Source organism: Pempheris klunzingeri, chromosome 5 (assembly GCF_042242105.1).
Source record: "Pempheris klunzingeri isolate RE-2024b chromosome 5, fPemKlu1.hap1, whole genome shotgun sequence".
NCBI lineage: Eukaryota > Metazoa > Chordata > Actinopteri > Acropomatiformes > Pempheridae > Pempheris > Pempheris klunzingeri.
Window position 1 is genome coordinate 21,698,658 of NC_092016.1, and position 15,858 is coordinate 21,714,515.

The 15,858-nt window shown below is 42.4% G+C and overlaps 1 protein-coding gene across 1 annotated transcript in view; it reads left to right on the top strand.

The window, feature by feature from the left end:
* Nucleotides 1-15,858, top strand: part of ccnd2a (cyclin D2, a) — a 135,136-nt gene that overhangs the window by 47,832 nt on the left and 71,446 nt on the right. The window contains exon 2 of the mRNA XM_070830897.1: nt 3,187-3,399. The gene's annotated coding sequence lies outside the window, so the exon portion shown is untranslated. The remainder of the gene's footprint in view (nt 1-3,186; nt 3,400-15,858) is intronic.

The following is a 15,858-nucleotide window of genomic DNA, read 5'->3' on the forward strand; positions in this document are numbered from 1 at the left end:
TGTGCAGACTGACAAAACCCTGCATCTCCATACTCCAAAGCTTAGCTCTGCGCACCAATATCCATAGCAACTCCGTCATAATCCTCCACTGCTGCAGGAGACAATGCACTGGCACTAGCTGGTATGTGTCAACCAGGGCTGTGAGCCACACTTGTCACAGGCTCTTTTCCCCAGTCCACTATCTTTGAATCCTAGGTCTATTTTTGCCAGACTGGCTCGCAACTCTAATGCATGAAATTCACTTGTAAATGTATATAAATGTCTTTGACTATTGACCGTTTACTCAAATCTATTTTTAAATTTTGCATTTCACTTGTTGCTGACTAATACATCACAAAACTAGTTTTTTTATGTTTATGATTAAAGAGAGAGTGAGCTGCTCTCCCCACTCTTACCCTACTCTCTGTAATCGAATATATATATATATATATATATATATATATATATATGTGTGTGTGTGTGTGTGTGTGTGTGTGTGTGTGTGTGTATGTGTATATATGTGTGTGTATATGTGTGTGTGTGTGTGTGTGTGTGTATATATATATATGTTTTAATGCAGTTTTAATGCAGACGAAACTGTTGCAGATAAAATCATATATTTTATGATCAATACATTGCATAGCAAAATGAACAAAAATACAGGTTAATGACAGCAGCTGTGCTGTGAGATGTTTTTTACTGGCATTTAAAATTATCATCATGGGAAACCTCTTGGTGCTGCTTTTGAATCACAAGGTTTTTATGTCCTTGATCCTCTTGTGAAGTTGACCGGTGTTTGGTTATGAATGTATTGGATCTTGTGAGAACAAGAGAGCCAAGCCAGGAAGGAGAGAGTTTGTCTGAATGAGCCTGCCTGTCTCATTGACATTGATGTCAAAAACTTCCAGGATCGCATCCAAGCTGAGACAAAGTGATCATTTGGACTTTGAGAATGCAGCACTGTTGAAAGCTTTGATGTTTCAGCTATTGAGGATTGTAGATGGAGAAAGGAAGGGTTATCAAGGGTGTTATATCTTCGTGAATTGTAGACTTTTGTGGACTCAGATTATGTTGGTATAATCGTATTCTCAGCATATTTTTTGGTTGACATAGTGTGGTTACAGTTGAATTAATTATCTAAAAACCTCTTTGGTACATCAGAATTTTGTCGCTTGTCTCAGTTGTTAATTTTCACATTTTGTTCCTTCAATTCCCTGTGGAAAATCTGACTAGGGGTTTCCTATCCCGAAGCTGAACCACTGAACAGACAGAGGGAGCTCAGTTAATTGTGCATGGAAGCCATAGAGGGAAAGATAGGGAAGACTGAATCAAACACAAAATAATAAGGAAGTGACACCATTTATTCCCGTGTCCTGTGCCATACCATCTCTCTGTCTGCCTGTTGTTCCCCATCTGTTTCCTCACCCAGAATTCACTTTAAAGGTGGTTGTATGCACAGATGGATGGCTGTATAGATCACAAACCAGTCTTGCTGCTGCGGTTAGCCTGTTTCTTGACCGGTATTTATGTGTGTGTGTGTGTGTGTGTGTGTGTGTGTGTGTGTGTGTGTGTGTGTATGCACTGTGCATTTCATGTTTGTGGGATATAGCTCCTCCGCAACTCAGCCTACTGTATCTCACTGAGATGAATGGGGGTCAGGGCTGGGCCACCCACTCCTCACCACAATCCAAACCTCTAAAAAGACCACTATTTTTAACTCGGATATGTTTGATCATTCTTAGTTCAGAAGTCAAGAGCATTGGCCACTTCTTTAGTTATTAATAGTTTGGGTCAAACTGTCAAGTATCAGTGGATGGGGCTAGAAACAGGGGACACAATGTTACATGACAAACAACAGAAAAGTTCTGACATAAATAGACTTTAAAAAACATTTCCACATATGACAGAAAGTATGAATTATTGTACACAGTCATCTGTATTACCGCACCAAAACACCAGTTTGCACCATCTGTAGACTATAATGTAAGTCCATAAGTCTTCTCTCTTTGATCCTTCAATTCCAGTCATGTTTCCTTCAAGAAAATACTCTTCAGCTCTACAATTTTACTCTTGTGAGGAGGGTGTCTATCTAAAGCAGTCCTGGCCCATCTGTGTCACAGGCCATATCTGTCATTATCTGCATTTTATTGTTCTCTCTATAGTATCTGCTCCTAGCCTTTCCGCAGCACCATGCTTTCTCTGATGAGTCACTGAGGTCTTTAAAAAGCTGCTGGCTAGTCTGTGGTGACAGTTGTAGAGGTGATGGCTCTTGTTTAATGTCAGAGTTGAATCACTCTAAAGGAAGAACTTCTGGCTTTGCCAGACCCAGATTGGTTTCACACTTTTGGTTGAGTCACAAGCCAACAGTGATGTTGCTAGAGCTTGTTGAAATCAAAGAGGTAAGCGGTGACCGCTTAATCTGTGCACGTTCACCATCGCTGGGCAGCAAGCAGAGAGTCTTTGCGACTCACCAGTAATAATGAGATGATAAAACATGATGGTGGTGACTGTGAGGGATTCTGGTGGGTGAACACCAGCCAGTAATGAGAGGAGACCTGGAGGTGGATTTGGAGGATACCACGTAATCTGAATATCCAAGGATGACTCACACCACAGCCCGTGTTAGTCAGGTTGGGGTTTCCTGCAAACATACGTTTGCCACATTGTGCAGATAATAGTCTCTGACTACAATAAGAGTGCTGTTTATTGACAGTTTTCCTTTTTTCAGATTAAAAAAACGTATTGAAAGTAGCACTTTCTTAGGCAAACTTTGACCACACTTGTGTCTCCAGTGTCACCAGACATATAAATCAGACTCATTATACATGAGTGTGATTTTTGTATAATATTGGGTTTGGGGGGGGGGGAATCAAATGCACTCATTGACCCTACAGGCAGACAGATACTGTAAGCTCTAGCCAGACAAATGCTGCCCATCCCGTCAGCTTGCTAGCAAGGGCAGTGAGGTAGATAATAATTGTCAGCTTGGCTGTGCCGATGCCAATGCCAGGGTGGGCTAGGCCTGGTGGGTCTGGCTAAGACGGACTAGATCACTGGGCATCAGGAGTCCAAAGGGCTGAGGGGAAGATATACATAGAGGCAGTCCTGCTGTTGCAAGGTTGTCCCAAACACACACACTCACTTTGAAAAAAAAAAAATCTATTACGTATTCTAAATCTTGCTCTCTCTATTTTTCTTCTATCACAGACAGCCATCCAGATGTTGAAATGAATGAAAGTATTCATGAAGACAATGGGAATATGCGATGCAAAGCAGAAAGAAGCAGCACCACAAAGTCTGTTGTGGTTCTTCAAAAGGCCTCCTGCTTGGTTCTTTCTTGGTGTACCTGAGTGACATCATAAACATGGCTGAAATGACCAGCGCATCTGAGCTCACCTGTTACCAGTCCAAGTTTTTAATGTAAGTCATATGGCTTTATATTTTAACCTATCAAGTGTGGATTATATGGCCTGGATACTTTAAACTGTCCAACTCGTCCTGCCACTGAGCAGGTTTGCTCAGTGGTGTGTGTGTGTGTGTGTGTGTGTGTGTGTGTGTGTGTGTGTGTGTGTGTGTGTGTGTGTGCATGAAAACCTGACAGAAAGAATCTGCTGTCAGACACCTCCTGAGCTGCCATACCATACCTGCCCTGGGTTTGTCTCAGGGGCTCAGCGCAGAAGGAAATGAGATTTTTGCCTTGGTCTGTGCTTGAGTGCATTTATCACTCAGATCACTCAGTGTTGTGGAGAAGAGGAAAAGTGGTCTGGCATGAGATCAGTCACCAAGTCCTCCACATTTATGTCACTAAACTATTTGGTGGCCACTGAAATTGGGACCTCCTGTTTAGACTGTGGGAACTGTTGGCAGTTGGTGTAAAATCAACCAATGTTTCAGCTCCTCATTGTGAAATAAACACATCTGTGATCCTGCGCTAACATCTTCACCTGTGGCGTCCAACTGAAATGGAAATAATTACAAAAAAGAACACTGTGGTAGAGATTCACTGGTTGCGACAAATAAGCCTTAGTTACAGTTTAGTTTTGATATTATAGCCTACATTTATATATTTTATTAAAATGTATTCAGCAGTCCCCAACAATTCTTTGCAATCACTTTTACAGACGACCAAGCATTTCTGTCTCTGTGTTATATAGGATGTTTTCACACTCCATCTCCTCACAGTAATGGAACATTATGTCCAACAATAGCATCCCTCACTTCTTCATTAGTCTGTTGCCAGTGTAGCTATAGTAGCGGTAGCAAGATGTTGGAGAGAACAGTGTGTCAGCAGTGGTAATGAAATGCATCCAAATGGCCCCCTCTGGACATGAGAAACAGTCCAGGTGTCCGAAGGAAAAGGTTCAGCTATGGAAAACATGAGCAGCGTACGTCAGGACTTTGACACGGGAAGCAAACCTGGTGACCCTCATGGTTAGAGGTGATGCTGTTAACATGTAAGGCAGGAAACTAGAGGTATTAAGAAAATGGAGATGATCAGAAACATGAATATATGCAATATCTCTTTCTTTCACTTGATTTTCCAATGTACCACTAATTTTATGTCTGATGATTCAGAGGATCCAAAATGCCAATGATGCCACATGCTGTCCCATTCCTGAACTTTCAACACTTAATTGATTTTCCCATTGCCCTTATATAGTGTTGGTGAGTAAACTGCCTGTAGATGTAAATGGGTTTCTTTCACTTCCTGTCACTGGCCCCAGGGTGGGATCACACAATGACGAGCACCACCCACATTAGCTCCCAAGCAGGCAGCCAGGCCGACAGGCAGGTTGACACAGGGGTTATTTGTTTCTGTCAGAAGCACAGAAATAGTTTCCCCACTCCTCCTGAAGTTGACGAAGCAGGCGTGCATTCACTGGCCTGCCACCGAGGCGGGATGTGCTCTTGTTGTGATTACCTGCCTCTGTAGAGGAAGGGCTTTCTCTGAGGACCTATGGAAAAATGCTGCTGTCTGCCAAGTGCCATGATTAGCGCCCCGGCCGGTTCCTGGGTCAGCTCAGAGGGCAAAAGTGTCTAGACCAGCCAGGGGATTTCCACAGGCTCTTGCCTGAGCTGTAATTATTACTGCTTACAGTAGAGCCCCCAACTCTCAGGGCCCACATTCCACTTTGGACGGTTGTATGGTGTTACTCCCCTTAGTGTGTGGTGAGAGTCGGATCAGACATTGACTTTACATATGGTTTGAATATTGTATAGTTAGTGGCCTCAATTCTTCATTGAGTCATTCTATTTAATGTAAATGGCTCAAGAGATAAGGGGGGGGGGGGGGACTGCTGTGGTGATGGATATCTCATGTTGAATGAAAGAACTATTAGGTGTAACACTGAAAAACCCAACACTTTTATTCAAAGACTTTAGCAATGGATTAATTGATTGATTAATTGTTTGATTGATTGCCGCTGTGTGTTGAAAGTAGCCCTACCTCCTAATGTCAGGATCTTCTAGCTTGCTGCCAGGACTCTTACAGTTACATACTACATTACAAACTGTGCTGCCGTTTGCCAGAAAAAGCACAACCAGTTAATGGTTCGGAACTCTGGCTTATCTTGGCCATCGACACAACAAAAGCTATAATTATCTGCAAAATAAACTTGCTTCCTTGATTGTTAGACAAATAATGCATTAAACAGTTCCAGATAAACTTTGTTTTCCACTGTGTTGCCAACCCCTGTGGAGAAAGAGAGGCATGCAGGCCACCGGTACTGGAAGGCCATTTCATAGGACTATTCAGGAAGGTCTTTGGTTCGATGTTCCACTGCTTCATAAAATATGAACACCTTATGTAACCAATTATTATTTGAAAACTCTGTTTTGTTCTCTGTAAAAAGAACTGAAAAAATGCCCCTGATGTTTCCCACCTGCCAACAGATTGAGTTTTTCTTGTGTATGTCAGCATTGTGTGTCTCCCAAGACCTTCTTTATATAGGCCCAGACATTATTTTTGGCATTTTTTTCTGACGTGTACCTCCCACTCCTCCCACTCTCTCTGGCCCACCTCCATGAGGGCCGAGGAAGCCTGGCACTCGCCTGAAGCTCTCAGCCAGTCCTGGGCAGCTGGGATCTGGGGGAGCTCCCTGCAGTTCTGCAGTGTGCTGGCAGCCCCCTTTCTCCTGCCCCCGCCACTCTTAATTCTGCCTTTTTACTTCCAGCCAGCTTCAGAATACAATACAGAGGAGCCCTGTGCTGTGTTGTGAACACAGACACACACCCTTGGGCGTACACACACATCCACACTTTTATAAGCCATTGAAAGAGACAAGACCAAAGGCGGAAAGAGGAGCAGACGCCTCTCAGATGCTGGGCTTGGCTTCATGTGCCTCTTGACACAGACGGCCGCACACAAGATAACTGTTGTTTATTGTTTATGGAAGGACCCTCTGCCACACTCCACGCTCTCTTCATCTGGAGACTCCTAAAGGGCCACAGCCAAGAGCCACAGGGGAAATGAAAAGTGGAACTCACTGTATCTACTGTATGTGTGCAAGTGTTTGCCTCCTGTGTGTGTGTGTGTGTGTGTGTGTGTGTGTACTAATGTATGTTTCTGTGTTTACATGTACAGTGGGAATGTACACTTAATGTATAGTCCTGGGCACTATTATTCCTCTGTAGCTTCCGCTTTGACTATGTGTTGTTTGCTCAGCTGGAGTTGGTTCAGTGTGGAGGGGACATGGAAGCCATCTTGTTCCACTGGGGTCACAATAAAGTCATTACAGTAGGTGATTAGTACTTTTCTCAGATCTGACAGACGATACATTATATTCTACTGTGTTACGTAATGTATTTTGCAAAATTTTAAGATGCATTCTCTTTGGTGGTTATTACAGTTGATTGAGGGAGGAAGTTCAGAAACAACAAAAAGTTAGACTTGTGTCAATCTTTTGCCGTCTGGGTCTGATATTGTAAAAGACCATAATACGGTTATTACAGTATAGCCTTAATTCCAATTGTTGCAAGCCATGAAATATCTAAAAATAAAAAAAAATAAAAAAAAACAACAGGGTAAGTGCACTCTTAACTGTGCAGGTAAGGTGAAGACATAAGAGCCATTAAAAGTTATTGAAGTTGAAGATGAAGATCACCATTTCTATGTAGCTTCACTAAAGCTCATCATTTCTTGTTTCCACTTATTTCCACTAAAAAAATAAGCAGACTGTGTAAGAGAGACAAAGCTAAACCCATCAATATGTTTCTCATAATCATAGTCAGTCTTGATTTACTTAATCATCTGTTATATCACAAGCTTCCTCTTTTAAAAAAAAATTAAAGAAAGGTCACAAATTTGCACACACAGGCATACAGTGAATACTACTGGTGTTGTCAATTCCTAACATGACTTTAACAGGGTTGAAGTTACATATGTTTAGTGTGACTGTTTTATATAACTCTGCACTGACTGAAGTTAAAGAAGTATAATAAAATGTGTAAGTGTAGATGGGCAGTGAGATTGAGTTTTGGTCGTAAATGGGCTGAGAATAAAGTGTCAGAAGTCAGGAGAGGAGAAAATGCACATTATTTGTAATGATGGAATATTTATGAGGCAGCAGGATGTCTCTGTAAACTGATTTTAGCAGATTTTAGAAAGCAGTAGGAGTCTGTAGTTGTTCAGAGAACATACAGTTCACCAGACCACAGCAGCTTCTGACTGGAAAAGTTATTGCTGGGTTTAACCTTTGATGAGTGTTAATAATGAAAGAAAAAAAATCTGCCTTTTCTGTTATAAAATCAATCTCAGTGACACAACTCATTGACTGCACTGTGGTAAAAATATATTGTATGAAAAAGTATCTCATGAAATGTTGTTTTATGATTCCACTTTATGTGGCTAAATATAAAGTATTAGTGGGCAGACTTTTCTGCCCATTCAGGTCTCAGCTCCTCCCTACCATTTTCAGCCATGTGCTGACAGAAAGTTGTTGGTCTGTACCAGTTTCTCAGCAGTCAAAACCAATAGAAAGAGAAATTCCTTCCTAATGGTGCTTGAAAGTAATGATTCACCACTGTATTATTGTTTGAACCCTTGGCGGATCTTTTCCACATTACCTCAACACTGTACCTAAAGAAAACCCAACTTCATTTTCATGCAATTTTCTAAAAAAAAAAAAAAAAATTCTGTCGCGCAAAGCTGAAAAAAGACCTACTCAAATCAGCTTGATGTGTCTGCCTTGACCTCCCATCAAAATGTGCAGTTGGTAGGGAAGACACTGCAGCTGGACACTGATCAGGCCTGATGGCGATAGAGCATGAATAGCAGGGTAGCCCTGGGCACTATGAAAACGTCCTGCTGACGACTGTACCGACAGGGTCACAGCCCCTCCATGCTACCCCGCAAAAGGAGAGTGGGAGTAAGCAGGCGTAATAGGGAGAGACTAGAAGAGACTTGGACTGTGTTCTTGTAAATAATTGCATTCATTGTTCTCTGCCACTGTTGGTTATGGTCACAAGCTGTTTGGTAGGCCCCTGTCTGTCTGGTGCTCCCCATGAGCCCGGTGTCAGCCCCTACGCCCCCGAGGGGAGCAACTTGTGCCAGGGGTGAGGATGCCAGCTCCCTGACCCGGCGGCCCCGCGTCTGACGTGCCCACGCCAGGAGCAAACGGTCCCTGGGCCAGCTCGGAGACTCAGGGCGTGCTGTGCACATGCTGCTCCGCTGTTAAATAAAGCTGGTTCAAAGAGCACATTCCTGCCCCCAGCCCAGCAGCAAAATAGCAAGCTCTCTTGCTTGTAGTGTCAAAGCACCAGATTGTTTCATTTTATTGCTTTGCCTTTATCTCGGCTGACTCTGGTACAATCTGATTGGATGCAGCATGTTATTAGCCTCTGTTGTTGGCTGTGGGAACAGCAGATGGCCTATTTGGACCAGATTACCTGTACTCCTTATCTTAAGTGAAGAATTCACTTATTCACCAAGTGCTCAGATGTTTCAAGAAAGCTGCTTGTCCACATTATGAATGCGGTGCGGCATAGTTGAGCTTATCTGGATGTTAACACCCACTTAAACTGTAAACCTGTAATAACCAAATTGAAATAAAAAGAGCATTGCTGTGTTCGGCGTGCATATTTTATGTGTTGTGATCAGGTGGTGATAGCTGTTTATGCTTGGTCATTTGAGTCGGAGAGCACAAAGGACAATCAGAACAACAAAATGTTAAGGTGAAAGTTAATGTGAGCCACCACCAAAGATTTCAGCTCTTCTCATAATCTTCCCATCCTGGATTTCCCTTTTCTACTTCCTTACACAATTTAAATGTCAGACGGAAGCCTCTTTTCGTTATTGCTTCCAAAGTAATATCTGCATAAACAAGCGTGGGAACAAACCCAACACAGCATCATCTGCAGCCTGTAATGATAGAGCCTCAGTGACATCATGAGTGTTTGAGTGCGGGGCTCTGGTAACAGTGCCGTGCATTTCCTCCAAATACCAGTGGCTGAGTGGAACACACAAGCTGAGCCCAGCAATGGAAGTCAGATGCTCTGGGGTTCTTTCTTGCCGTCTGGAGTCGCCCCTTTCCTTTCTTCGTTCGCTGATAGGTTTAGGAGACTCTGATTTGAGGGGCCTCCTCCACAAGGGCTATGTCTGACTTTACTGTATGGTAAATGTCAGAAAATAAATGCAGGCCTCTGTAACAAAGTGGAATTGGATCTAATCTGCCCCAGGCCACCTCGTTTGATCTACACCCCCCTCAGTACAGCTACCCACATCTTGAGAAAGGAAAAAAATGTACGGCACTTTCAGGATGTTATGGTATTTTGTCATATAATAATCTGACATCACAGCGGAGGAAAACTGTTTTCATATGTTGCTTGACATTATGAAACGTTAGGTCATGCATTCATACATACATTCACATCGTATCTCTCTAAGAGCTTGTAGGGTTTTTTTTTCCTTTCTTTTTTTCAATTAACTTCCCGTAAAACCAGTAACCAGATTCATATAATAAGTTTGTTTCTTTTGGTACCATATTGTATACATTATCCTGCTGAGTGCTTGCATCTGTGATGCATTCTTGCAGTGCAAAGAGAAATGCAATTTCTAGCACAGCAGCTGAAATCTGATACAATGCCTGGATTTAATGGGGCCTTTATATGACTCTCAAGATCATCCTGTTCACATGCTCTTCATGTGAATTGTAAGCATAATTGTAGGTGGGGAATGTTTTATCAGTTCTGACTGAGGTCAATCATTCTGCCACAATGGAGCCGAGATCAAAGACAGACAAGAACAAAAACTCCAAGGCCTACAGGTAATATAGCAGTTAAAGTGGAAGTATAAAACACCCGCCCACGCACATTCAGTTTCCCAGCTAGTGTGGGATGATCCCTAAAGATGTGAAACTCAAACCATTCTTGTGTGTTGGTTTTGATCATGTGTTTGACATCACATAATGGATAAGTGGTGAATGCTGAGAGCACAGAGGGAAAATTACTTTCTTGTGTCATTATAATTGCACTAAATCTGGTTAAATTAAAATACAACTTGCTCAGTACAACTAATTGTGTGAAATAAAGAAAAGATACTGATCAAATATATCAACAGCAAGACATATTTTCATTGTTGCGCGCTATTAATTTTGTGCTAACATCAGACATTCCAGAAACTCACAGGATAGTTTGAGTTAAGTGTGAGCTAAACCGTTAAGTGCTTCACTTCCTTTAAAAACTCAGCATTGCTTTGCTGTGGCGATGGCATCAGAAAAAACAAAGCAAAACAAAAACAGATGCAAATAGAAATTACAGAGAGAGAGCTTGCATGCTGTAATTGCGCAGAGACTGAACAATCTCCTAAATTTATTATAATAATAGATAGCTTTGATACATTTGGCTCCAGATCTCCAGATTTTGCTACTCAAAATATCACTCATAAAACTGTGATATTTATATCTTTAGGAGGCAGTAAACACACCGATGGGGAAAAAGTAATATAAGAAGACAAATCAAAGATGCACATCTGGCCATGAGCGTGTAGGAGCTGCTGATACTTAACAAGTAACATCTATTAGGTAGAACTTTCCAAGCATAAACTTCTTAGCTTTGCTTGCTAGCTTCCATTTCACATGTGGAAAACAACCTTAACAGCACGGCCCTCCCCGATGTTTAATGTCGTATAGGACAGCTTAAAATACCTTCTGTCCCCACAGTATACAGTTTCTTCTATATGCGTTTCATCGGCTATACAGAAGTTTATAGTTTCGTATGCAGAATGTGAGGAGAATTCAAACTGCAGTCCAAAAACCTACTTTAACGTGATAAGAATAAAACACACAATGCACGGTAATTTCATATATGGCAACACTCAGAGACTTTCTTATTGAACTTTGTTCTAATTGTAGATTTATCCATTTGCCCTGCTTGTGGTGTTCCTCAATATGTATTTCTTGGTGTAAACAGGGATACTCCTGGATAACTCAGTGAGCAGTTGGCAGCAGTATTGCAAGTGCCTTCCTTCCTTCGTGGCTGGTTCCATATCTATGTCTCATGCTGTTCAGCAGGCCGTCCTGCAAAACTCTACCAACAGAACACTAACTAAACTAGAATGGCCTTTGTGCTTTTAAGTGAAACCAGAAAGACAAAGAAGGTAATCATGTCATTTCGTAAGTGCCCCATAGGAAGCAAAGCGCACATCAAGCCGGAGGGTTGAGGGACACTGAGCGGCTGTTTCAGTTTAACACTAAATAATCATAAAAAGTTATAAGTTATTCGTTTCTTACTGCGCCAAGTATGATTAGTTGTTTCTTTTCTATAGGAGATGAAGGCAGCCCCAGTTTTACCAGAGCACCATTGATTACTCTTTCACACACACCTCCTGGTTCTCTCGATCCACCCACCGGATGGGAGTACAAGGCTCACCACCTCTGCATTACATCCAACCAGTTTTGGAGATTTATGTGCAGATTGAACAGTCTGGTAACTGATTTGCTCTCTCAGACAAGTTTTCTGATTTGGAATTAAGCAGTTCAGTATTTCATATCCCGCTCTCTTTCAGTCTACAGCACAAGACACCCTCATAACTAACATTTGATTCGATAAAGTGGAAATGAAAGGAGAAAGCAGAAGAAAAAAAATCTCAATGCAGAGTGCAGCACATGGTCCAAATTCGAGACTTTTCTGTACTTCCTTCCTCATAATGCATAATCTTGTACCTCCTTTTCACATCCGTTTGCCCCCTTCCACTGGAACCAGAAAATCAATCTGCAGCATACACGTTGTCAAACAATGATGTAGACCCTGGTCTACCCCATCCATGGGGCCAGACGTGATTGAGTCAAGATCTGGTCTGGGCTGTTTGAAAATACGGTCTCAATTACTGAGTGCAGGGCTCCCACAAACCCCTAGCTTTATACACACATAGGAGCACACATGCATACACTCACATCCCCATTTTACCAGTTAAATTCAAGTCAGATTACTATCAGTGCATCCCAAATGTGCTTTTCAGTAAATACCGCTCTGCTTCCTCAGCCAGTCTGTTCACATCCCCCACTGGGAGGCCCCTTCAGAAGCCTGCTCTGCACTCTCCATGCTACATACTAATTGACCGGGCCAGTTGGAGGTGAGGTGACGTGGATGGAGATGGAGATGGCAACGCATGGCAGTCATATGTGACTTATACCACTGAGAGAGTCTGATGTGGGAACCATTAGAGTACAGTGTCGGTAGAAGAAAGGAGGCACACGCGGGGTGTGCGGCTTGAACAAATAAGGCCCTCTGTGTTTTGGAGTGAGTGCCCCTGCTGCCTTATTACCAGTTTGAAGTGTGGTTTGCTGGCGATGACATCAATGACAAACAGAGCACTCTGGTTTCCTCTTCAGGGATGGAAACTGGTGCTTTGAACTTCAACAGCTTCTCCATTCATTCCTTATGGATGTAGGCACTAGGAACTTATTCCTGCATAATCTGCATGACAGCTTAAACGCTTCCAGTAAAGCGTGACTATTAAAATGCTTCAAAATAATACAAGTAAAACTGTACTTTGGCATCTGACAAGTTGCTTTGAGATAGCAATTAGATTTGGCTGTTGCCTGCAAAAGTTAACAAGTCTATACTTTTTGACAACAACTTTATTAAATTCAGCCAAAATTATTGCACATGACGCTCCTCTACCACATGATTCTCTTCTCAACCAGTTATTACAAACGTATTGCTTAAGCCCCTACTTGCATCAGAAGTATTTAGCTTTTGGAAGCTCCTCCAGAAATACTCCTCAGGATGAGTTAACTGAACTTCATGTGTTAAATCTGTGGAGTGCTCCTTTTAGTTACCTTATCTGGCGTGGTGAAGATGGGATTGGTGGCAATAGATGATGCTGATGGACGTCAGTATAGCACACGTGAGAGAGGTATTAATTGCTTAATATTTTTCACAGCTGTCCCTACTAGTCAGTTTCAAACTGTTCAGTGATCAGTAATTCCCTCACTGCTTGGTTTTACTATGTATTTGTCACATACTCTGCATTGCCAACAGGTTTATCTATCGTCATACACACCCTGACATGCAGGTTAGAAGTAATAAAAGAGCAGAGAGACACCTTTTCCTACAAAAGAACAAACATGTCCAAATGCTTTTAATACTGAGACATGGGGACGCCAGTGTTGTAGTGTTTATGTTAACCTGATATGGCTGATAATACCCTGAAGTTCTAGCTGACATAAGCTGCATTTTTAACCCCGGGACAATGTCATTCATTCATTCATTCTCTCATCTAGTTTCTCTTCCTACATAATGCTTGTCAGGGTCACAGCCGTATATCCTAACAGTCACACGACATCACAGCTCTGAAGCTTTGGAGTTTCAGATCCAGCCGAGAAGTTTCTTTGGATTTACAGAGAAAACATGTAAACTACTAACTACTAAACCACCTTCCTGATCACAAACTCTCTTTTGACACTGAGTTAAGTATTTAGTCAAAACATCCCAAAACACACAATGTCAGTGTAACTCATGCCATTCACATCTTTGATTATGACATTTACTTGTGCAACAATCTATTATTGTTCAGCGGAAACGGTATCACATGGTGCTGATACATTTGTTTCTCTTTTGTATTGTATGATGCAACGGCTAAATTTAGAAGTCAAATCCAAATCATGTTGTACCCCCGAGTGGCTTTGAGATTTTAGAATTTTCAAAAGCTTGATTGTCTAATGTAACATCAGATGGGACAGATTTGTGAATAATTGAGCTGGAGAACTACAAAAATTATGCTGATAGAGTAAATTCCACCAGCAGCCATATTAATGATGATAATTTCATAACAATGCATTAGATGTGAAATTGCAAGCCCTTTTCATTAGGTTTTGCCTGAGTCATACAGTAGTGTGCACACCACTCTACAGTTCAGTGTGTGAATACACTGCACTGGTCCACTGAGCTGTCTTATGCAACCTGCTCCAGTGTTCAAAGGCTGCTGAGTGCCCTCTCCTGCTTTGTCAGGCTCACACAAGGGTTTATCAAGTGTAGGGTGGGAAGGCATGACGCTGGAGGACTTTGGAAGTGTGTGCTTGTGTGTGTATGCAGCAGGTCTGCCTCTCCGCGCTCGTATTCATCTGTGTATGGGGTTGTGCTTCAGATGTGTCTGCATCCCAGTGCGCATGCCTGTGTTTGCATATGATTACACGTGTTCAGTTGCGTGTTGATGTGCGTGCACGCGTGTGTTTTCCCCTGTTTTCTCACTCAGGTACTTTGTCCTCTGAAAGGTGTGCCAGCCAGTCAGCTGAGAGAGAGGAAAACAAGATCTGAAGCAGGCCGAGAAGTGGGACAAAGACGAGAGGGAAAACAAGGGAGAGCGAGAGAGAACGATAGACGGGGGCAAATGCAGAAAAGTGGCGCCGGAGTGCGGAGTGTGTTGCTTTGAACCTTGTTCCAGATGTTTGTGTATTGCAAATATCGCAAACACAACATAGCAGGCACAGGCAGGATTAGGCTAGCACTTAGTTAATGACAGGTGTATTATGCCCAGGTAACTTTTATTCATTGTCTCTTTGATGTTGGTGACTGCTTCACTGACTCAGGGCCTGCTTATCCAGCTGAGTCACAACAACTATGGATTATTATGCAGTGTGTGATTCTTCACTGTCAGGACCTCTCAAAGCTAGAATCCCTGATTATAAGATTAAGTATATTATAGTAACTACAGGACAAATCAGAGCCCAGATTTAAAACTGATGTTTTGTGACTCTAATTGATTAGCTCACTATGAAGGCAGATAGAAAAGTGACTGGCTGACTGACTGACAGACGGACTAAGTGTCCTGCCACCCACGCTGTTGACAAGGCAGGGAGCCTGATGACGTTGTCATTCGGTAAAGTACAAACAGAAATGGCACTGACCGACCAGAACAGTCTTTGAACTACAGATGAATTGCCGGTCTATCAGCAGCTGTTCCGAATGACCTTACCCCACAAAAATCAATCAGCACAAACATACTGGGAGCGCTGGGGTAGAGGAGTGGTTAAAAAAGGGAAGTAGGTGTGTGTGTGTGTGTGTGTGTGTGTGTGTGTGTGCGTGTGTGTGTAGGTGTCTCTGTGTGTGTGTTAGTCACTTTGTGCACAGGTTTGCGTGTTGGCTAGTCCAATGTGTTATGTACAATGGTGATAAAGGAGAAACAGGAATCTTTCCAGAAAGTCTTTTGATGTTTTCTCATATTGTCACAGTTTACCATAGTCATCCTGCCCCTTTCAAAGCTGCTTTTTCCACTGACCCAAGTTCAACAGATTGGACTAGTGGACTCGACCCAATGGAAAACTCTCCCACAAACCAGCCAAATACTCACACCAAGTGTCAAGGTGTTCTTTTCAATGATTGAAAGGCGCCATTGCACTTGTTAACCTCTCACTTCCATCCACATGTATGTAGAAAAAACCA